This window comes from Balearica regulorum, chromosome 5 (assembly GCF_011004875.1).
Source record: "Balearica regulorum gibbericeps isolate bBalReg1 chromosome 5, bBalReg1.pri, whole genome shotgun sequence".
NCBI classification, from domain to species: domain Eukaryota; kingdom Metazoa; phylum Chordata; class Aves; order Gruiformes; family Gruidae; genus Balearica; species Balearica regulorum.
The window spans coordinates 70,251,355-70,275,091 of record NC_046188.1 but is presented as its reverse complement, the minus strand read 5'-3'; the positions used below and the strand labels follow the sequence as shown (position 1 = coordinate 70,275,091).

Here is a 23,737-nt window from a genome sequence, read left to right as displayed (position 1 = left end):
ACATGGAGGAGATGGACTAGCTTAAACCCCACAACCTGGCTGACTCTCAGTGCCTTCCTGCTCACTGCTGCCAACACCGATACGGAAATTTAAATCATAACAGGCAAGTCTTCTCCTAGGGAGCATCAGTTGTTCTGCTCTGTTCAGAAAGGAAAAACACGTGCCATGAGTATGAATGTTCACAGCACTCCATACATTAAAACCTGAGGTATACTTGTAACAGAAGATAAATAACTGTTATTGTCTACAGCTACGCTCTGTCAATTAATTACAAAATAATCTAATTACTAACACTACAAGTTAAAATGGCTCAGCCCTAGGGTGAATGTAATTTCCTGAGAATTTTTTTGAGGGAGACAGATTTGAACTTTTAGCCTATCATCACCCTACATTCACATTACACCCCTACACCAGACAAACAGAAGATCAGTGTTAAAACAACAACAACATCACTAATGACCAAATCTCAGTGCAGTGGCCCTCAAGTCACATGGTAATTCTCCTGCAACTTTAGAAACCATACTGAGAAGTTCCTTAAAAACAAGACCTGTATCAGTGAAGTCCTGATTCTGTACTCCATCACATTGAGTCTATACAATTCTAACTTAGAAGCCAGTGAGACTGGTGCAGGAGCAGGATTAGTACAACAGACAAGAAAACTGGTCCCCTAGTCCAGAGCCTCCCTTGGCAAGATCAGAAAGTTTGCTGCACTCTCTCCAGCTATCGGTGCTGTGCAGCACAACGCACTGACGAGCCTTCAGCTGCTCTTGCTAACTTCAGAGCCCATGTCCTGTACGTGTACAGAGCTGATGTGCAGCTCTGAACGTGATGAAACGTCAGCACAGTACCTCTGTTCGTACCCTCAAGAAAACATGATCTGCAATGTGGAACTCAGAATCCAGCTGAGTTTTTACTTGCAGTTGGAGTAGGCTAGTCCAAGCTGTTTTAAGCAATTTGCACAAAATATTTAGCTCTCTTCTCTGCTTGTGAATTTCCCTGAACACAATAGAGAAGTAGGTGTAAAAGTGCTCTTTTTTCTGATTGGAGGCAGGACAGCCAAACTTTCATAATGCTTCTCCTTGGGAATGAAAACCATTTTGTGACCCAGCAAGAGTTACGTTTCTCACTTCCACAAGCCTCAGCAGCAGGACCCAGGATATTCTTTCCAGGTACACACATACCCACACCTATCTGGACAGAAACAACCCCTGCACGTGGAACAGGCTGGCCATCTGGAAGCACAGTTACTGATCCAGCAAACTATTTACTGATAGCTCTTTCCACTATTTGATCAGCTTTGCTACTAGATAGATACATAAACCATTTGCTCACACTTAGCATACAGGATGTACATACCAAGGCAGTACAGAATATTAAAATCAATATACAGCTTCATCACATGGTCAAGAATGAGACGTTTCAGAGGGACAGGGCTTGAGAGAGCACCATGCAGCAGCATTTCTGTCCTCAGCAGCTGTGTAGGGGCTCAGATGACCCAGGTTTTACCCAAGCAGACAACTCAGAAAAGCAGAGGAAGACTCAGCAAATACCTCTTACTCTACATACATCCCCCAGCCTCACCTGAGAGCTCGCGCTCACCAGCCACAAACTTCTCTTCTGTTTTTTCAGTACTTTGTCCCCAAATACATTAAGGCATTAATGTCCTGGCAAAGAAGAAAGCAAATGCATCAGCAAACATTAATGGACAGGACTCTCTTCTGTAGTTGTAAATACCTGGCCGTATACGTTGGTTACCACCTGACAAAAACAATTAAGTACAAATGCCCAATAGACTTGTAGATTGTAGCTTAAACAAGAGATAGCTTAAGACTGTAGCTTAAACAAGCTTTCAGATAGCCAAAATCCACTCACGCACCCATACACACACAAGTACTACAACGTAGTTTCAGTAGGTGTGCTGAAAGGATCTTGGCTAGCAGAGCAGCCAGCAGGTCGGGAATACAGGCACAAGGGGTGTCACTGGTGAGTCAGCCAGACCTCTTCATAGGGTACGGTGAGGGTCCTTGCAGATGCGAGAGGCTTCAGAGGAGATATTGCTATGTCTCACATAAAGGCAATGAGCATGCATGTTCCTGACATGCTGTCTGCTTTCTCAAGCATCATCCAGAGTAATTTTTAACCCCTTCTTCACCCCGATGTTTTAAGAGCATCACCCTGCAAGATTCAACAACGCATTTTCCTCTCCACATTCCCCATCATCTTGAGTGTCAATAGGCTAAACCGTGAGACCCCAGACACCGCAGACCCATACGCTGGCTCACCTAAAAGACACTGGAAAGCAAAAAACACAAGATCTTACTGGCAGTCCTGCTGCAACAATGCCGGTAGAGGACAATTCCAAGTGAGAGGAGAAAGAAGGGTCTGGAGGGAAACTCTCCCACTGTCATGCAGCAAAGCCGATTGGAGGATGGTGTTGCTGGGCTATAGGAGTAAAGATGAAGTAAACTCCTTCCCAAAGGAATCCAGCTCCCGGTTTTTCTTCCCTTCCAGAACCATCCCTTGAGAGAAAGAATTATATGACCCCCCAAACCATTCCCCTCTCACTTTGCCCTAGGCTGGCACTGCCAACACACGTGTGATCGTTACACTAATTCTTGGCAGTGGCAAGGCTTAGCTCCGAAGGGAAGGGGTTAAGCCGTAGCAGCACGGCCACTGGGGAGTGAAGACATTAGTTTAAACTGACAAACCTAGTCCTCTGTAAACAGAGGAAACAAATTGCACAAAACAGCGGCCATTAGGACGGTGCTGTTATTGCTTTAAAGCAAGCCAGCCAATGTTGATCCCCAAATCTGCGGGAGGGAGCTTACCCCTGACTCCTCATTGCTCCGTAACCAGAAGTAAGGTGGGAACGCTCTGCCACTGGAATCCGCTGACACGCCGATAAACTTGAGAGAGAAAGACGGCAGGAGAAAGCGGGAGAAGAAAAAGGGGTGGAGGCAAGTCTGACATGTTTGTACAGTGCCTGGTTCACCGAAGCTGCTGAGTTTGATTTCAGGGTGTGGTAGTAGATGGGACACAGAAGCACTCAGCGTGGAGAAGCCTCAGATTCTGGTTCCAAGGAAAATGACACACACCGACAGCAGAGCCCTTGGGATAATCCTGCCTTCTCCTCACCGTCTCCTCCTTTTGGTCCCTAGAGGGGATGAGAGAGAGAAAGAGCTCGGTCTCACACCTGGGCACTGACGTTTGCTGGATCTCAGGCGAGAACCTTGGAGAGATAATCTCCCATTCTCCTCCACCCTTTTTACCCCCCACTTCACTGCTGACCTATTAAAGCTCCGACTTGCTCGTTAGCTCTTCTCTCTCTCAGCTCCACAGCCTCGGGGCCTAGAGCTGCTGCAGTTTCTAACGAATCCCAACATCTCCACCTATGTCGCCTGGCTGCAGATTTCAGGACCTGCCACCAATTCCTTGTCATTCCCGGCAGGAAAGCTTTGATTGCTTGCTATATGGCTGGCTATAGAAGAATTCACTAATTTATTTGCATTGCAGATGAGCAACACATGACCTGGCGCTTTTACTTTTCCCCTGTCGCTCAGTGTGAGTCAGTGCTGCGAGGTCTGAAGTCTAGTAGCACCCTATAATCCTGTTGCACTGCCTGTGTCATGCCTCAGGGTTTACCGACTCCTGGAAACAGCCATTTCCACAAGTGACGTGTGTTCAGCAGGATGCCAGCCCCACCACTGCTCAGCGGTGATGGGTGGGTGTAGGTGGAAAGGAGCATCACTGGAGGACGCTTCGGGGATTACAGCCTGGGAGAGGTCAAAGTTCATGTCAGCAAACCCATCAGCTGCTCTTCCTCCACTGCAAATAAAGAGGATTCTTGGCCTTTCCGAACCACTAACAATGCTGGCTTAACCCTAAGATAGTTTTAGGTCCAAAGAGCAGAGATAAAAGCCTTAAAAATCTACCCCCATTATTTTTTAATTTTTTTTAATGTTGGTTTTGTTGAACCACCCTTAAAATAAATAAAGGAATGACATGCTACAAAACATCATTAGGCTGTCATCATTTCTGCTGGGAGTGGCTTCTCCAGCAGAAGTGAGCCAGCCCAGTACCATGTACCCCCGTTCCCATTTTCCTTCCTACCTATTCATCCTGCCTAACCAGGCTGCAGTGTCTTTGTACAACAACCTGAGTCACCGATCTAGTTGGAACGCACAAGATCTACGGTAATATTATGGAGAAGAAACAGAACTGGGGTTCATATCAAGAACGTACAGGAAACCCTGGCATTGTAGCTCACGGTCTGAGGTTCATAATCCTCATTTCCAGAGCTGCTAGGGAAGTTGTGGAAGGCTGCTTCCTGAAAGGACAGTCACCACTTCTACATTACACTGCAGGTCCTTGCCTGCCAGAGCCTGCCAAAGAGACCGAGGTTTCCTGCCTGTTACCTCACAGCAGCGTCCCTAGGGTATAGGAAATAAAGTTAGCCGGGTTCCTTGCTGTCTGGGGATTAGCTTGTCTCCTCCTACGGGACAGGTACCATACACAGATGTAATCAAAAAAAAGGAAAGTTCATGTTAATAGTAGTAAACAAACTACAATTGAGAGAGGGGGACAGCATCCTTTCTCCAAAAGACCGGAATGTGCGAGGCAGAAGGAGCACTGTGGAGGATCAGAGATGAGGAAACAGCATAATCCTCCTAGGTGTGGAGGAAACGCGACAGTGAGAGCAAACCATCATTGTCATCTGTTGCATCTGTGCTTTGCTGATGTGCCAGTCAGTGAGGAGTCGTCTACACAATGATCGCTTTGGGAGCGTCACAAAGAAATGTCATTTATATTCTACAAGGAGTCACCCAGGCTTGGAACTGGCTTCAGATTTGCATAAGTATTATATTTCATGGCTTACATGCTAAGGCAGTCTTCTAGAACAAGATGCAAGTTCTTTATAAATGGAAGAGCCTGATTTTACTTGTCAAGACACAAGCTTAGATGAAACCAAGGCAGCTTTGAGTTGGTGTGAACCTCTGCTGCCTACAATCTTAATGAAAAATTAGGACACTTTCCAGTCTTTCTATTCACAAGTTTAGTCCCAGCAGTCCTTCACACTTTGAAGAAATATTTCCCAGTAGAAGCGATGCATCTCTAATTTTCCCCTTTAGCAATTGTCCCTTTATTAAACATTTCACTGCTCCTTCCCTGCCCACTGCTCCCTTCTTACCTAGAGAATTGCACAAGATAATATAAATAATTATACTCACACATTTATATAAACACACGCATACACACCCCACTCCTCCTACGGCTGCTATACTCGATGTTGCTCATTCAGGTCCTGTCTGGCTTAGCTACGGCAGCCGTAAGTGCCAAGCAAGAAGTTCTGCAGGGTACACTGACTAAATGCTTGCATCACAGCCTGCCTGGTTTATCTACCCAGCAAAGGCCATTCCACACTCCATGTCCCCTTCCCAGACACAAAGCGTAGCAAATTTCAGATCAAAACTGCTGATCTCTCCTCTTTCCTCACCCTGCCCATCCACGTCACTGCGTCAGGAAAGCACCAGCACCTCATGTCTTGCACTGTTGCTGCAATAGATTCAATGTCAGTCCATTTTTATCTCTATTGGAGCAAAATTTTGTGAGAAAAAAAAAACCCTTTTCAACATTTTACTATGCCAACAGGCAAGACTTGACATTTCTAATCTAAAAAAAAAGAAAAAAAGTTAGAGACACTGAGGCCAACTCTACCATATATGATGGTTTTCTTCTACCTCAGTCAGAAGAAACGTACTTGGCCACCTGTTTGGAGCTTGTGGGAACTGGGCAAGCTGTTGAGAAAAATTTATCCTGCTTCAACAAAGCTTCCAGGAGAAGGCTAATACCAAGGCACAGTAAATCTGATGCATTCAGGAAATCCCAGTAAGAACTAAGACAATCCCACCCACGGAGCTAGGCTGTGGTTCAGAGCCAGACCTTCTAGCAGGGCTCCTCTGAGCTCTGAGATTTGCTAGGAGGCACAAATGCACTTCCATCAAAGAAGCGTGGTCCCTCTTCTCTTTCATGGCTCTCGAAATCCAGAGTAAGCTGGCCAGGGAAGTGAAAAAATATGCCAACAATTGGGACAAAGGGGTCACTAGGAGAAAGGGTGTGTTGCAAATTCACAAAGCATCAGCATCAACTGGTGGGAGGAAGCGCAAGATAGGAATCAAGTCTGCAAGTCTCATAATCAACACATGACATTAGCCAGGACTGGAGATAAGGAGGGAGCAATCCAGAGGCAGTTTCGCTTTAAATAAGTGCTTACAGTTTAGCTACCTTTCCCCAAGGCTATTGCATTCAGAGATGGGCAGAAAATTTCAAGAGAGCACTACTTGGATTGCTTGCTCTAAGGTTAGGGCTGTCCTCCTGCTTCCTATGCATTGCTGACATTATAAAGGTAGGGTCCTGGAGATGCCAGCAGGACAAAGCCTCATCTGCCCTCCCATTGCATGGGCTTGTTCAGTGTGCTTGGAAGTGTCACCGAGGTTTACAATCTATTCCAGTTTCCATCTTTTTGGCTCAATTCAAATCAAAAATCAAATGCACCAGATCTGAAGAACTGGAGGTTGGCTTAGCAAGTTCATCACCTTTGCTGGAGCACTGCGTGCTGTTATACATTGGGACACATCCCTGTACTCAAATCTGGCAGCGTGGTGCTTGGAGTCCCTCTTCACCATGTGCACGCTGCCAAATACAGCGCACGCTGGGTCACAAGAAAGAAGAAAGTTTGTGCTGCTTCAGGCTCTCATTGGCACCAGGGCATAATCACAGCCAGGCTCTCCTGAGCTGGGCAGCTCCAACAGCGGAGCAAAGCATAGCCAGCAAGGAAGCAGCACAGGGACCTACAGATTCTGCCAGACTGCAAACACTAGGCTGGAGCAGCGAGAGCTGAGAACATAGCCAAGAAAGCAGATTAAGCTTAAAGAGAGTACGAAAACAGCAGACTCTCTTTAAAAATTTTAACTACCACTCTGATGAGAGGTTGAAACTAAAGCTCAAGAGGATCACCTGAACACAGCACACGCTATTTTGCTACTGGTTAAATTCCTGTGGCTTGGTAGACATTCCCTGCAGATAATATCAATACAGCTTGGATCACAGCCATCTCGCACTCCTTCCAGATCTTCCACTTGCAAAAATTCACAGACTTATTAGGTTAAATAGAACTAACGTCATGCTCCACCAGACAAGTCTGTGCCACCTTCTACAAAAGGTCTATCTGCTGCTTCCCACAAAAGTCAGGACAATCAGTCCTGCAATGGCAGCACTGCAGCAGAAAGTCAGTGCAGCCTACCTTTTCCACAGATTTGCCAGGTCACCTTGGGAAAGTCATTTTGCACACTGGGAAAATGCCTGTGACAATGCTTAACTCCCACAGAACAGAAGCGGCTTAATCTGTTGTTTTTTCAAGCATGCCGCGCTCCTTAAAGATGCTATAGAAATGCAGATTGAAATCCCTGGCTGACATAAGAGGAATACAGACTACAGCTTCTGCTCAGAATAACTAGGTCAGTCAGCTACTGCAAAAGTATTAACCAGAATTCAGAGAATTTCTAGTGGCTAAAATAACAGTAGCAAAAATCTAACCCCATTTGCTGTTATTAGTCCCTCTCCACCACTGGGTACGTTCAAACCCAACTCTCAAGAGCCTAGAATAATTTGAGGGTTAGAGCTTATGCTTGTCAAAATCCAGCCACGTGGCTCTGTGCAGCACAGGAGGCTCCCGTCGCGCTGGCTGCCTGCGGAGGCAGGGAACAACTGCCCTCACCGACAACGCAGCCTTAAGCAGCTGAACGCGTGCAGCCCGTCTCCCAGAGCTGCACTGTTAATCCTCTGCCGGGAATGGGTGGCATGCTCACCCTCTCAGCAGCAGTCCCCTACAGCAAGGGGGCTTTGTAGTGCGGTGGTGTGTGGGTACCTTGTTTTGGGGGAAGGCTGGTAGAGGCAGAGAGCAAGCGTTTGAATGGAATCCGAGGTAGAGAAGAGGGGAAGGGTTGACCATTGCAATGGGGATGAATATCCAAAATGCATCTCAACCCCCTTTGGTTGCTGAGGCTGGATGGAGCATTTGCTTTCCTCTCACTGTTCGGCACTGCTGCACGCCACTTGTTCATACGTTTATACTGCAGCTCATTTCCCCTAGTTGTGCTGGTACAACTGTACAGCTGCCTGCGGACCGTGCCATGCAGATAATCAATACAACTACTTGCATAAAAAGCTTTTGGGTTTACTGGACATAGGAGGTAGGTGAAGGGTTAAATCTGTTTGATTATTATTAATAATAATAATTATGATATTCATATTTATTTTAAAACTCTGATTATTTCAGCAGCCTGGCATACAGTTCAGCCACGCAAACTGTCATGCCACCACAACTCAGAAGCCAGCGACCTGCAATGCAGGAACTGGGTCTTTTCATTTTGCCATGGAAACAAGCATGTCATAATTCTCATAACCCTCAGTTTCCCTCATCTCCATGAGCTGGAGTCCACAGGATGGGTTGCAAAGGATTAAGTGGTTATAATCACCACTTAGAGATTTATTCATATAGTGTAGAAAATACGCTAGCTGTGACATCCTTGTCTTGTGTACTAACTGCTACAACAGAGGAAAGAGAAAAAGTTGTTAATGCTACCTCCCCTAGCAGTGATTTTCAGCCTTTCCTGCTAGTAGAGAAGCCTTTTACTTTCTTTATCCTCAGCTCTCTCCTCCAGTCTTCATTCAGGCTGCAATTTCTAATAGCCTAAATACTCGCATAAGACAGAATAAGATGCCAGTTGCTCCAGGGCACCTTGTTTCAGCAGAACACAGGCTGGTTGGTGGGCACACGATAAAGCTTCCAACAACTATTTTCTCCATTACAAAAAAATATTCAAAACTACCCAAAACACTTGTCAACTATTCATGTTGTCAGATTCCACAACAAGAAACTAAAACGTGCACACAGTCAGGCAATGCGTGTTACAAAGGACCGAAACATGCTGGCTGTTTCTGGTATCGTAAGAACATTTTTACACCAAAACCCTACCACGTGATTAATGGAGTCCAAGTTGCACACAGTCACACCATCTACCAGAGCACACGGAGCTCTGGCATCTGCTGCAATCCTAACAAATGTCCTTCCTTTGGAACAAGTGTAGGTCCTGCTGGTGGCTGTAAGGACTGAAACCATAGGGGAACCAGAATCCTCTTCAAGATAACACCAGAAACTAATCCACTCAGATATATAGATACAGATATAATTAAAGGAAATACCCGGATTCTGAATAATAATAATTAAAGAAGTTAAGAAAGGAGCAACACAAGACATAGCTATTTAAGCTGTACATAAAATGCTTGTCTCCTATTCTGCAGGCCTACAGATTCTGAAGATGGCATCATACAAATTCTGTTAACCTTCTGCTTAATCATCATTCATCAAACTACTAATTCAAAAACACATTTCTTGTTCCTGTGCTCTCTGGAGTGCCAAATAAATTCTATAAATAAATGAATTCAGAGAAATGTGTTCAAATAAAAAGAGTATTAACTTAGTTCATTTCCACATGTGACCTTTAAAAACAAATGCTTGCTAAGACTCAAAATGAGCATTTTTTGGTTTTGTTCTTCAGAACTTTGATGAAAACTGAAGGCCTGGCTAACAGTTGTGCCCAAGTGCTTAAGCAAAGATTCCCCACAGAAATACTTGGGTAGTTATCTGGAAAGTTCTTTTATTTCCTTCTTTCAACAAATAGCAATCTCAGTCCAAGAACAGCCACAACCCATCAGGAAGGTGATCACAGACCACAAATTAGAAGTAGCTAGATAATGTAGTTAACCCTGAGTTCCAAGAGACTGTTTTAAAAACATGCCTTTATATGTTGCAGAAATAAATGGCAATGTTCTTTAAATAAGTTATTGGCTCAGCTTTACATCACTCAGGCTGCTATTTTGCAGAAGCTTGGGGAGAACAGATTTAGAACTTGGAAGAGAACACAAAAGCCCAAAGAGCTTTGCAAATTCCTGATTTGGGAGAAAATGGCAGAAATAGTATTTTCTTCACTGTTAACACCAAAGAGTGCATATTTTATAATAAAGTGTCAGAAATCAGAACTTTCCTCAGTCGCAGTCACAAACAGGAGGATCTTGTCTACCAACGTCACCTATGGTTGATGAGGTGGTACAAGATCTAAACTACTTTACTGACATTACTTTATACATTTAGGTTTCTAAGGAACTAAACACAGCATGCATTTTTCATTTTATGGCCCAAATATTCCATAACAGCATCTAGGTTTGCAATCTGATTTTCCACACCTTTCGCTACACACTCAGGAGCTCTGATTTCTGCAAATTAATTATGTGTGTACCCAAACTGGACAGCTTGCTGTAGCATGAACAGCAGCAAAGATGACTTGCCCAGAGAGACTTCTTTCCAGAGTCAGCTGTAACATCTGCTCTTCAGATCCAATCCAAAGTCCCTTGGAACCAGAGTTTTTTCACTGACTTCCACAAATGCTAGAAAGATTCTTATTCTAAGCTGGATGTTACGGGAAAGAAGTTAATTTCTAACATTATTGTATGCATTTATGTATTTTCTTGGACAAGGCCCAAAGTACTCATTATAAAGTGTAACACCCTTCTTAATCTTCCAGAACCCAATCATAAGGCTACTAAGAATTTTAGTGAGCACTGAATTAAACCCCAGATAGTTTTTAAAGCCAAATTATCCTGATCTTGGTTATTTTAAGCTCTGTGTAGTGCCTTCTGGCCACTACACATATTAACCGCTCTATTCCTGGTCCAGATTTCATACCTGTTACCCCATCTAAACACAGCTCTTCAGCTCCTGCTATGCCTTGAAAAGTCACAGCTTTGATGGAAGACTCAAAGATCGACACACGTGAGAAAAAAAACCACACGCACAACACAGCAGAGAGGACATGCTCTTTCAGTAACACAACCAGGGTTCTGCAGCCTATTGAGTACTGTCTTCAGGACACATCACATGAATATGAACAAACTTAGAAGATATTAGTGAGATCTAGGAAAATTTTCATCTCAATGAAAAAGGTGACAGTATAATAAGAAAAACAAAATTTAGTCATTTATAAGGCAATGTACATTGCAGAGAGTCAGAAAACTAGAAGGCCGTCAGTAAGGTAACACTGACACTACAGACAGTCCAATTTAACCAGATTCTCAAGGGAAAAACAATTGAGCTCAGAGCCATCAAGTTGACATTATCAGTTCATAGAGATACTTGTCTCTGCTGAAACTGCTGAGTATGTTTGCTTTCTAGTTTGAAACAGTATGTTTCATTTTAACAACTAAACCATCTTTTTTATTCAATGGTATTTCAAGTATCTTCACATCATATCAGCAGGATACCTGCCCCTGGCCAGCGACACTGCTCAGGGCTGTACTTTGGCTACACTCTGACTTTTCGGAGCAGACTTCGGATTACTGTCCATATCTACCATGAACCACTATTACCTTACCCTTTCCTTTGACTCGGGGTTTTTGGGCTGTGCTTGTTTCCTGCAAATGGTGACCTGAGTGTCTCAGAGATTCACAAGGCCTTCTCCCTTCTCCTTGGCACCCTGCAGGAGAAAAATCACATCACTCAACTGTTTCCAAAGTGGTCTTTGGTTGAAGCATCACTATTCCTTGCTAGACTTTAAGCAAGTCGAGAGAATATTAATGCTTGATAGAGACTTTTTGTGCAGGAGATTTTGTAACCAGTGACTACAGCAGTGCATGCCAGTTTTTGTAAACAAGACAGCTGTTCGGACAGCCAGAATGCCAGCTGTTTCAGGGTGGGGGGGTTGGGGTTTTGGGGGGGTTTGGGGGGTTTTTTGGGTTGGTGGTTTTGGGGGTTTTTTGGGGGGGGGGGGAAGGGAAGAGATAAATCCCCTTTACACTAACTTGTGGGGTTTTTTTCTTTTTCTATTCTGGGATTATTTTTTTTTCCCTAAACTTTGTCTGGTAAACAGATGGACATCATAGAAATGAAAAGGATGAAATGGAAAGAGTAACAAAAACTGAAGTGCAGGATTATGCAAGCTAGCTATGGAAAAGAAATATGTTATGTCACTGTATATTACTCAGTTGAGAATGGTTAATGAGTTTATGCTATTTAACCACCATACCAGAATGGGCATCACAGCTTGAGGAATGCAGACAGAGCTCTGAAATGATTTCACGATTAGAAATGAAGGGTGGGAGGGAAAGAAGGAAGCAAAAGATGGTTTAATGTCCTTTCTTGCCTCCAGATGCACGGCACATGGCTCAGCTGTCCTAAGTGCCTGAAATAGTTCTTTTAATTCACTGAAAATACACTGACTGAGCAGCAGGAGTGCAAGCGCCACACTTAACTTGCCATCATTTGCTAAAGCAGAGGAGGAGCTCAATCTCCCAGCTCTCTGCTGGGATTGCCAAGTAAAGCATCAACGGCGGGTTCCGTAACTCAGACAACTCTGCCTTCTGAAATGGCCCGGGAGCCCTGAGGAGCGTGTGCTTATACAGGTTTCGGTCCCTTTTGACTTGAACCACATTTGAACTTCTTAGCAGTGAAAAATCATTCTATCCTGTTACTATTCCTCTGAGCAATTGCACACACACCCCTTTTATTATTACATTAGTGTAATTTTGTCTCCGACATTCCCCCGAGAGGAATTACTCATGTCCTGCTATTATTTATTTTACTACTAAGAGCCTGGTTTTTAGCAGTAGTTTTAATTAAGTACCAATCCTCCTCCTCAATTAGGATCACCTTTATCTAGCTTGCTGTGCTTTGTATTCTCCAGCAGTATCATTTCTTTCCTCCTATTTATTCCCCCTCCACAGTTCTCTCAGGAACTGCAAAAGCCCCCTCTCCCACCAAATTCTTTCAGCAAAAAGAAATACAAGATTTTACTAACGTAGAGAACCATCACATGGAAGATAACATGGTGACTAGCACCGGTAATTCAGAATTCCAGTTTAAATTGATGTCAAGTGACACTGCCAAAAGCAGCGGCATCTTCCATAACCCCCCAAGCCATGTAGTCTGCTGCTCTGTCCCGTGCACCAGCCCGCAGCATGTTGCTGCTACCGTCCCTCTGTGGTTTCCCTGCTCCTCCGTAGCCTTCCTTGCACATCCACTGCTCCCCTACCCTCTGATGTTGTGTCTCTCTTCTCCAAATATATTACTGAAAGTGGCCAAGGCAGGTTTTCTTTGGGAGTTTGAAGTTCAGTACATCCACATGCTGGGTAAACACCTCTTTGCTGTCCCTGGATAATGAATCAGATCACAATGTATTCTAGACTTTAGTACACAGGATTCTTGGAAGCTGCCCTAGATTAATGTTTTAAGAGTTATTCATTCATGCTCCCCAAGTGTCAGAGGCAGAACTGATGACTCCTGACGGTGAAGTTGGCAGGAATTTCCTCATCTCAACTATTTCTACAAAGTGGAGTCAAACTGCAGCAACAGCATCCAACTGCATTAACTGCTCCAGCCCCTGGCAAAGCCAGCTGCGGAGACAGCACAAAGTTACGCAATGACTGCTGGCACCAAACACCCTCCTGGCCATCATTCCCCGCCTGAACGTTGGGCACAAGTACCATTCCCCAGGCCATCTCACCTAACCACTCTGCAACCTTCACAGAGCACAAGTTCCCCCCTAGGCACCACTCCGTTCTATACCTTGCATAGGGAAGGGGAGGCAACAAGTCAGAGAACATTCTGATTTCGCTTCTCACACGCTTGACAATGCTTTTTCCTCCTTATCAGTTCTAGGTGCAGAAGTTTACTAACTACACGTTCCCTAAATGTCCGATGGTTTTCCTTTTATGAGCACATTTTATTCCTTTTCCAAAAGCAAAATGGAGCAGTATACAAGTATTAGATCAATTAGTGTGCGAAGAGAAAGCCTAGCCTCACGCCTACACTCTCCCCTGCACTTCCAGGCTCACCAAGTGCACTCCTTAATGGCTCCAGCACCTTTGTAAGATTCATGCTCTGCTGTACTTTAATCAAGGACTATAATTTATACACCGCAGCCTAAGCATACAATTCTCAGTCTGGAGGGTTCTCAACTAGGAGTTTCAGGTTTTGGTTTATACTGGAGAGGAGGGAATACTGATGATAAAAGATATTTTTCAATGTTACTCACCAGTTCTTTCCAGAGCCATCTCTGTACATGCAAGGTATTTTTTTCCTCCCTTAAATAAGGCTTTTCAAACAAGTTGCCTGCAGCTGGGACAGGGAGCTCTCTACTACTTTCTGGCCTCTCCACAAATAGTTTTCAACAGTGATAAACTGGTTGTTCAGGTGTAAATATATGCTTTTAAAAAAAGTCCTATCTCCTTTCTTTTGTTTCAATAGCATTTCTTCAAACCAAGCCTATTAAAAACCTTTAGGCTTAAGTTCCCAAGCCAGGAACCATCTTCATTTTGCCTCCTACAGAACAACAAATACTCTATCAATGTTTAAAAACACTGAATGAAAATTAATATACCATAAGCTCATGGCTATTTACTAAATTTTACTTTCATTCACCCACTGTTCCTACAACACCCATCATTCTACTATTTAAGTATGCGATTTAGAAGCACAGTCAATGGCATTTATTCACCACTAGAATACAGGCAGGCAAAAGGCAGTGTTAAAAGCCTTCCCTCCCCCACCTCTTTTTCATGGCTTCAAACCTCAGAAAATTAGTTCTTATTGGCAGATTTCAATTTCCAGTCTAAGAAGGGAGTGCCAGAGACATCAGAGAATTATCTCAGTTCTAAAGCTTGGGCAGATAAAAAAATTGTAGAAGTCATCTCACTTTTAGTGTTCAGAATGCTGGACCCCGTTGCCCCATCTATCTCCCACAAGAGGAGTCTTACCTTGAAAAAAAGATTTCTGAGAAATACTCCTGGAGTGAATTCAGTCCTTTCTTCCTTCTGACTGCAGGTTGCTGCTTGTCTTAAGCACGGGAAACATCCCATCCTTCAGGCAAAAATTCTCGGCAATTTCATCTTAAAGCTTCTTCAGAAAGATCCTGGTTCAGTCTCATGCACATGCAAACACACCAAGCTCGCAGCTGCTTACTCACCAGCACTACCCCAGTGCCAGCTGCCGTGGAGGAGGAGATCAGAGCCACACGCCCCCTCTTTCTGGCAGCCAGCAGAGGTGTTAGGAGAATTCACTGAAGGTAAAATATCCTCACAGTTGGAGGACAGAGGAGACCACAATGATAAATTCCATTAAACCCCTGCAGTTAAAATTGATGAGATCTCATTGTAGACACATACCACTATCAAGGTTCTGTAATGCAGCGAATCAATGTTTTCTGAGACCTTTTTTATTGTGGGCTGATGCTGTCTGTGATCTCAGCAAAGAGGATGGGACTCTGTAGTGAGTGACACTTTGCACAAAAGGCAAGAGCAAGATACTAATCAAGATTCTAGTGTGTAAAGACTATACATGCATTTCGCCTCAACTAAGCCTCGAAATCACAGGATGGCTGACTTATGCTTCACTCCGGGCTGGGGAGGGAGTTAACAGACCTAACAAAGCCTCGCACTTTGAGAATCTGTGATTAAAGACTTCTGTGCCCTATCGAGGTATAAACTGCAGACCATGAGCAGCAAATAGAGTGTTGCCATCGCTCAGGCAAACCGAAGTGTTACTTATCAATCCGGTAAGCATTGCCACGTCCCTTTCTGGATATAAGAACTCTGTGGGCGTTGTGCTGATCTTGCATAACTTGCCTGCGCCCATGTCATGCAGTTTCAAAAATGCAAAACATAGTAGCAAGTTGACACTTCTGCAGGTTAAATTTCAGCAGCAGATCTCATGGCACCCTGCAGAAGAAGGAAGGTAAACTGTTCTAAGGCCTTGGACTTCATAGGGATGTAAATTAGGACAGATTTATTAAGCTGATTGAAGCAGTGACAGTTTACACAGGCTGTAACTCTGCAGATGTAACCATTATGTTCCTGCTACTTGAGTCCCAAATGGAACCCAGCAGAATCCAATCCTGTAATCAAGACAGCAAGTGAAATAGCTTCCCCCCCACTGCAGTTGGTTTAGAAATCAAGTCAAAACCAGCAGGGCTGCCAGTGAGGCAATTACGTATTTTCCATAGGTAGTTTGATAAAGAAGCCAGTTATTTACCGTTCCCTGGCACATCAGTTACTTTAGTATTTCCTGGACAACATTCAGAAAGGAGAAGCACTTTTTTTTTTTTTTTTTAAGATAAATGTGTTGTATCCAAGAGACAATTCATTTTTCTTGCTTTTAGAGTTGGCTTCTATTTCCTCACCTGGATCACCACAAGCACATTTTTGTGAACATTAGGTATCAAGAAAGCCTGCTAATTCTTTCTCATCAGGGCCTGGGGAAAAATACAAGCTGTTGGGTGAAAGCTAACAAACAAACAGAAAAGATGGGAGCAGGGAGAGAAGGGGAGTGAGAAAATAACTCAGGAGTGAGTCAGTCATGCTCCTCCTGCTTAGTCACCTGTAGTGCTCCTCTCCAGACACACCGGAGATGGAGAATAAGATGCCTGCCTACCTTCCACCCACCTCCTCCTCCTGCCAAGGACTTACAAAAAGAAGAGATGGGGCAGAGTTTTAAGAGACAATCGGTACAGATCCAAGCTTTCCCCAGAAGCAGAGGCGACAGTAGCCCATTTGCCCATGTCTCCCACCCCCTCCTGTCACCCCCTGCACTATTTCTCAATTAAATCGTCTTGAATCAACCTGTTCATTTGGTGGTTTAAGCTTCTCTGATGGTGCCCTGCAGTTTTGACATCGTAAGGGAGTTGCCATGGAGAAGAGGGTGATGTCATTGACACAAAAAGCACTGAATTTACAAATACGACAGGAACAGAGCTATTTATAAATAGCTGCTTTTCTCCCCCCACTCTTTGCTGGGGTGGGTGGAGGCAAAGGCAGCAGTTCCATTCTTGATGTTTCTGTCAACAAGTCTCAGAAATTAATTTTCTTGTTAGAAAAATATCCTGAGCCCGTGAAATTGCTGAATGCTGTCAGCTTTCGGACTTCATTCATTAGAGCTGGATTTAGCTTTCCAGCTCAAAGATATTTTTGAGGTCATATAACACTCGTGTTTGTATAGTAACTTCTATCCTGAAAAATCTATGCAGCATTACTGAAATACAGCCACTTCTGAAAGGAAAGACAAGAGCATGTCACAAAAGGAGAGTGGACAGATACCCTGATTTATGTCAAGGCTTCACACAGCTTATAATCACTTTGAATAATAACCGTGAGTGTTGGTTTTGCCTTGACTATGTGGTGCCACTGCACGTTAATGCAACCTTCGTATAATGAAACATGTAGTGCATATAAAAATTGCAAAACACAGAAGAGATAGAAAAGGCAAGATGATAAACTTAGACATGAACAAAACCCCTCTAATTTTAGAATGCATTTGGAACAAATTGGGAGGAATAAAGGGTGGTTTAAGAACATGACAGGGAAACTATCATCGATGTCAAAAGAGTATTATTTACGTGTACGGCACCTGCAACCAAACATGCAACCATCTATCAGACCACAATCTGACAGGACAGTGACATTACCAAAAGCTGCATGCTAAGAAGAATTATTTCACCAAGATACAGGTCAAGGTCCAAAATTCAGTTAAAAATATAGCTTAGTTTTAAAAGAAAACAGCTTGGATCTTAACAGCTGGTAGAACAGCTACACTCCAGCTTAAACAACAGCATCTGTCAGCACAACAGTTCCCCTGTTTTACTCTCTGGATGCTAATATGAAACCAAAACCTATTTTGGTGAAGTGTTATTGGTTACACTGTACACTTCAACTGCCCAGAAGCTACAGGCATAGGGAGCAACAGAAACTACTGGTCCAAATGCAGGTCAGGAAACCAGCAGCAAAATGTATCACAGTGTTACCTTGTTTTTATGAACCATTTCTCCTCCACAGAAGTGGAACATTTATAAATATGTGTATTTAGAAAAGAAAATATACATAAAAGTATAATACCAGTTTTACAAACAGAAAAACACCAGTACTTAAATGATTTGTCCAGTATCACACACGAAGCCAGGAACAATGCTGACAGCAGAAGGTAGGTCTTTACTCTGGAACCTCGTTTGTCTCAGTAATAGAAGTTTAATAAAACTACAAAGGCTAGAAACATTTTCAGGGCTTTGCCACAACATCCACAGCTTCTGCAGCACGCTGCCCAACAGCTTGGCTTTCACCATAATGAAATAGCAAGAAGATTCAGGAGAAGCATAGTTTCCTTACCTCTCCTTTACAAGTCCAACTACTCAAACACCATTTCCAAATTTGCTGCCTCCCATTTTAAGACGACCAAGGCGAATTTACTAGGGAAGCAAGGAAAACCGTAACTTTTTTCCATGGGCCTCATCCAATACAGCAGTGTGTTCCCAATCCCATGGCAGTTTTTCCTGCCTTTCCCTCTCCACCCATATTTCTACGCATCTCCTTCTGGAAAGCACATTGATACATCAAGAAAGATCACTGCAGAAACCACAACACAGTTTAAGAATGTGAAGAATATGCCATACAGTAAAGACCACAGAAATTTAAGCTTGTAATTGAGAAAGTTGTAAAGTCTAAAAGTATATAGATATACTGCTCACTTTGATAAAAATCTCCTCAGTTTAGCTGATAGGAAGCAAAAAACCATTCTGATCTTGGTGCATAGAGCAGCAGCAATGAATGCTCATAAGAAGTCATGAAGATGGCTCCAATGTTCCATTGTATGGGAATTATCTGTTGAAAGAACTGAGAACAGGATTACAGTGAGTTTTCCATTGTTGTCTAGCTCACCAAGTGAAAAATATGTTTTCCCTGGAGATGAGGAGGAATAATGACTTTTTAAAATTGCATAAAAAATGGACTATTCTTGTTACACATTCCCCATATGTTAAACAAATGAGAGACTATCTTTACAGCTGCCCACACCAGTTGCCAGTAATGTTTTCTGTTTCAGGCCAGGCAAGACTACTTTCAGCTGACACTTACGTTTTACATCTTGATATAAAACCTGCTGCTTTCAGTTGCACAGGATCTAAGCAATAGTTTCTAAGATAGAAGAATACGGCACGCGCCAGTAAAGCTAGATGAAGCAAAGTCTTCCATGGTTCCCCTACAAACAGCAGGAGCAGCCTATGTGCCACTAAAACAATAGGTGCCTGCTTACAGTTGGATTTAATCCCCAACATACTTACCTTTTCAAACAGGATATCAGCAGATCTGGACTGCGAAGCCATGGGAACAGATGAATGAAAGGACAAGTTGTGGCCAGTTCAGCTCACAGTACAGGTAAAGTACTAATCCAGGTTGCCTCTTTGGGAGTAAATGCAGCTCTAATGGTGTGGCAGAATAGAATGCCTTTATTTTGGCTGGATATCGAGGAAATGTATCAACGAGCCATATCTAGCCACCACTGAGTTTTGCCATACTCCAACACCTGTCGCCCCCCTACATCAAAATACATTACTAGTTTAGCTTTAAGAAAGGAACTATACAATTCAAGAGATACTGAAGAACTGTGCATCAAGAGAACCCAAAGCACTGGAAAAACAAATGTAAGTTCAGGCACAGAAACTGAACAGGAGACTAACATTTGTCTTTCATCAGCATTGTGTCACTCAGCTGCTGATCCTGCTTTGTAAATCACACTTCCATACCCGCTGGAGCCACAGGATCAATAATTAAATAGCTTTGGATGGTACTTATTACAAAAGGAGAGTAGGGAACAAATATTTCTAGAACCAACAAAAGAAACAGCGTTCTCCCCTGGTCTTACTGAGTGACCTCAATTTTCACATGCTTCTTTAATAATTTAAAATATTCTATCAGATAAAGAATGAATGGTAATAAAACTTCCTTATTTCTAAGCTTCTAACCATGGCATTCTGCTGGATTAACCAAGCAGACGGGCAATGAGTGTAAAATAGTAAGAACCAAAAGAAAGAAACTGTCAAAGGAGTTTCAGTCTTCCTTCAGCAATCTTTAAGGACGATCTTTTTAAGCACATGCACATTAATGTAACTGCAGTGCCCATAGCCCAAGGCTAAATGAGAGACTCTAACCACCAATTCTCAAGACCACAGTCAAATAACTCACTCAGAATAACAGCACTAAGCTTTTGTACACTGAAGCATCGCTGGGGAAATCACTAGTGCACAGCATGGAGCACAACACCTCAGAAGTTACAGTTTAGCCCAAAGCCATTTTGGAATATTTATTATTTGGGAAATCAGCAGCAGCACAGAGGAAAGATTTAGAATTATTTGCTGATGCACATGCAGGAGGTGTAATATGTCTACTTTTAAAAGTATTCCTAAATTTCATGAAATAAAAATCAGTTGGATCTGATTTATAGTAGGTTTGGTAGAACCGAAGCAGCATTAATTAAATGTATGGAATCCAGAGTCTGGTAGGTCAGTCAGAGTGACACAAAATGTGAAGTGACAGTATTCTTCATAGAAAATAGGAAATTTTTTTTCTTCTATAATTCTTTCAATTTTAGACTAAAGATAGGACAAATGGCTCATCAAAGCCTTTTTAAAATTTTGTTGTAAAACATGATGGTACTGTCTCTTCTCGACTCTGCAAAACTTCAGTGAGGTTGGTGAACAGACTGTTGGTTTCTTATGTACGACCATATTACACTGTAGCGAGGAGACAGACACATCCAATAGGTATATAGAAAATAATGGAAGTCAATTTCCAAATTAATATAAATATATTAGAAACTGGAATCATTCAGCTTATTGAAATAGTTCAAAACCTTCCAAACATTCAGATTTAAATCACATCAGTTGCTCATGGTATCCAGAATGCAATTTTCCAAGAACAAGAAGAAACCAACGCTTAGGAGAGCCATAAACCCCAACATCCCTTGGCTGTGTCCAACGTGGGGATGAGGGAGCATTCCCGCTCAGTGGGAGCACACTCTGTCTGCGGCCTGGCTGTAGGGATGAGATCTGCGTGCCCTCGATCTTGATCAGATGGAAGAGCAGCTCCGAGATGTGCTAGTGCGGAAGACTAGGGGACATCTAACTATTGCCCCATGTAAATTTAAGGCTAGTGCTGTAATTCAACATAACTCCTTTCTATGTTGCAAATTTTTTGTTGGTTTAAGAATTCCTGAATTGGTATGAATCTATAACATAGACTATAATAAAAATATTATACTATTATATGATTTCATATCAAAAGCTGTAAATACAAGTGTGGGGATCTCATGCACCAGTCACGTGAAATGCATTCTCCTTATTCATCAGTTGAATTTATACAGAAACACCTAATTTAAGTATTACAGGGAACCCACATTAAGGTAGAGTGCAAGCTACTGTTTCTAGTTCATTCTGGAAATCTTCTGTTAAGTAATCACACCTGCTAGCACAAGTACAAGCTTACACCTCCCTTAACATATCAGTCAACAGGTGCGTGGTGTTCATCCTCTTTCTGTTTAACACAGACCTAGGCATTTGGAATACATCTATCTGAGCTGATAAATACTTTTAGCAGTTATCTCAAGTTTAGGATTTTGAATCTCCTACAAATCAAATACCTTTTTGGGACAGCAGGTGATGAGTACTACTAGCTGACACATTTCCTTAAGGTGATCTCTTAAAATGTAGAGTATTAGCAAGTTAGTTTCAGAGCGTGAAACTGACTTTTTGTAAATACCTGTAGATACACTTTAAAAAGAAAGTTCTGGTTTGGTATTGTTTTAGAACTCTGATTCTTATTGTTGGCTTCTGCAGCTTCTTATAATCACTTTTCTGTTCTTCACTCTCAAGATCTGCTTTTTCTTATTGTGCTGACATAGTCAAATGGAAGTAATAAGGTTACGTAAGGTTGTTGGCGTTACACCACAGAACTACTAACAGGTAAGCTGTCTCACCTGTGTTTCACAGATGCAGGCAGTGATCCTGATGAGCCCTAGATCAGTGGAAGCAACTCCTAACCCAGACGCAGCTGCCAGAGCTTAATGAGCAGCAAATGGCTCAGACCTGTGGGGTTTGCCCCACTTGCAGTATATGTACATTTGAGCAGCCTAGATTTTTTATCTGTAGCATTTGTTGGGGCTCGATGGTTCTTGGCCATTAGTTCTAGATCCCTTTGCACTTAATGTAACAGAGTGGACAACATTATTGACTTAACTCTTCTACTGTTTCTGAATCAAAGCGGGCAGTTTATAGGAATGCAGAGGAGAGTGGGGGGTCCCTATGAATGCCAACAAATTGTTTCAAAAAACAAATGTTGCAGAGCCTCACCAGCAGACAAGCAGACCAAGTATTCCACAGTCTTGGATGAAAGCAGCTGGGGTTTGGGTGGGTTACTGCACACAGGGCTATTGTGTGAAGTGCACATTTGTGGCATCCAGAGCATCAGTGAAGATGCTCTCAATTTCTGAAAAAGTTAAAAGCTCAGCTCCTCCGCGCCCTTGCCCTTTTCTGGAGCCTTTGAAGAACTTTTTGTAGCGCTACCCTAGTAACAAATAAAGAGATAGGGGCAGGCTTTGGGTCCTGTTATGTTCCCACCCTCTGGCCAGTCAGAACTCTAGGGACAGATCTAAGCTTGGAATGTTGCTGCTGGCACACAGATTATAAGAAAAATGGCAAAAACCAAGATTCTCATGCTCTTGGAGGATCTATATGTGCTTTCCAACAAATCACTTCCATTCTTCTCACCTTTTTGTCAAGCACCTGTGATACTACTGAAGCATTTTAGAAGCAGGGAAAAAAGCTGTGCATTAAGAAAAATAAATAACTTTCTAACTGCAAGATACCCAGGTAGGAGAAAAAGCATCATCTGGACAATAATATTATTCCAAGTGTAGTATTATGCATAGCATTAGACTGCACTTGAGTAGTATCTAATTAGTAATTTCAGTGAAGAAAATTTACTACTGACACAGTAGCCAAAGAGCAAGATATTGTTACTGTATCTCCAGGTAATAAAACAATTTTGTGTTCAAATGGAAAGCAGGCTAAGGAAGAATAGCAACATCATGAACATCATAGATATATTTTTTCTTCTCTCAGCTATATGAAATTTGTTCCATTTTACAAATTAAAAAAAACATATTAGAAGACCTTTTTTCTTTTTTTTTTAAGAATTGATTTTCAAGAACATTGAAATAGCCTATCTTCTACAATTCTGTCATCTCCTACATTTACAATAGAGCTCTTCCAACTCTGAAATTTAACCACAGAGTTGCCACATTCAGTAGGCACTTTAACTAACATTCATATTGACAAACATCTCGCAACCTGTTATACCCACCAACTATAATATAGAAATGTCATTCAGTTGAAAATTTTTAAAGCAGTTTACTTCCAGTCAACCTTTATTTTAATAAGAGTTTGATGTTTTGGCATCAGATACAGAAGAACCAAAGACAAGTAGAAAGGATGCATAAGATTTCGAGTGTGTGGCATTTCCCCAGGAAGCGTTAGTCAAGCTGGCACCTTCCTTGCCAGATGCCAATGGTATTACTTTCTGGTAACTAAACATGATCAAACCTATTTACCCTGTTATTAAGCACACATTAGCAGGCACGAAACCATGTTGTGGGTTTTGGTTTTCTTCCAAAGGAAGCGTCCTGCCTCCACAACCTTAGGCAAGTTTTTCCTAAGCATCCCTTTTTGAATCATTGTGTAAAAGACAGATGCGCTCTGAGACCTCACAGGCCAGGACTGTAATAGACCAGTCACAAAATGGGAGAGAGACCAGT

The 23,737-nt window shown here is 42.6% G+C and overlaps 1 protein-coding gene across 9 annotated transcripts in view; it reads right to left on the bottom strand.

Moving 5' to 3' along the window:
- The window catches only part of PAK6 (p21 (RAC1) activated kinase 6), a 39,487-nt gene extending 24,157 nt beyond the window's left edge, over nt 1-15,330 (bottom strand). For 2 of the 9 annotated variants that reach the window (XR_012835880.1, XM_075755628.1), the window contains exons 1-4: nt 14,866-15,279; nt 2,829-3,154; nt 2,321-2,519; nt 1,600-1,664 (exon numbers count right to left, since the gene is read on the bottom strand). The gene's annotated coding sequence lies outside the window, so the exon portion shown is untranslated. Of the gene's footprint in view, nt 1-1,581; nt 1,665-2,320; nt 2,520-2,828; nt 3,155-14,865 lie in introns of all 9 variants that reach the window. The other 7 variants (XM_075755636.1, XM_075755629.1, XM_075755630.1 and 4 more) reach the window with 7 other exon arrangements.
- Nucleotides 15,331-23,737: the final 8,407 nt, after the last annotated feature.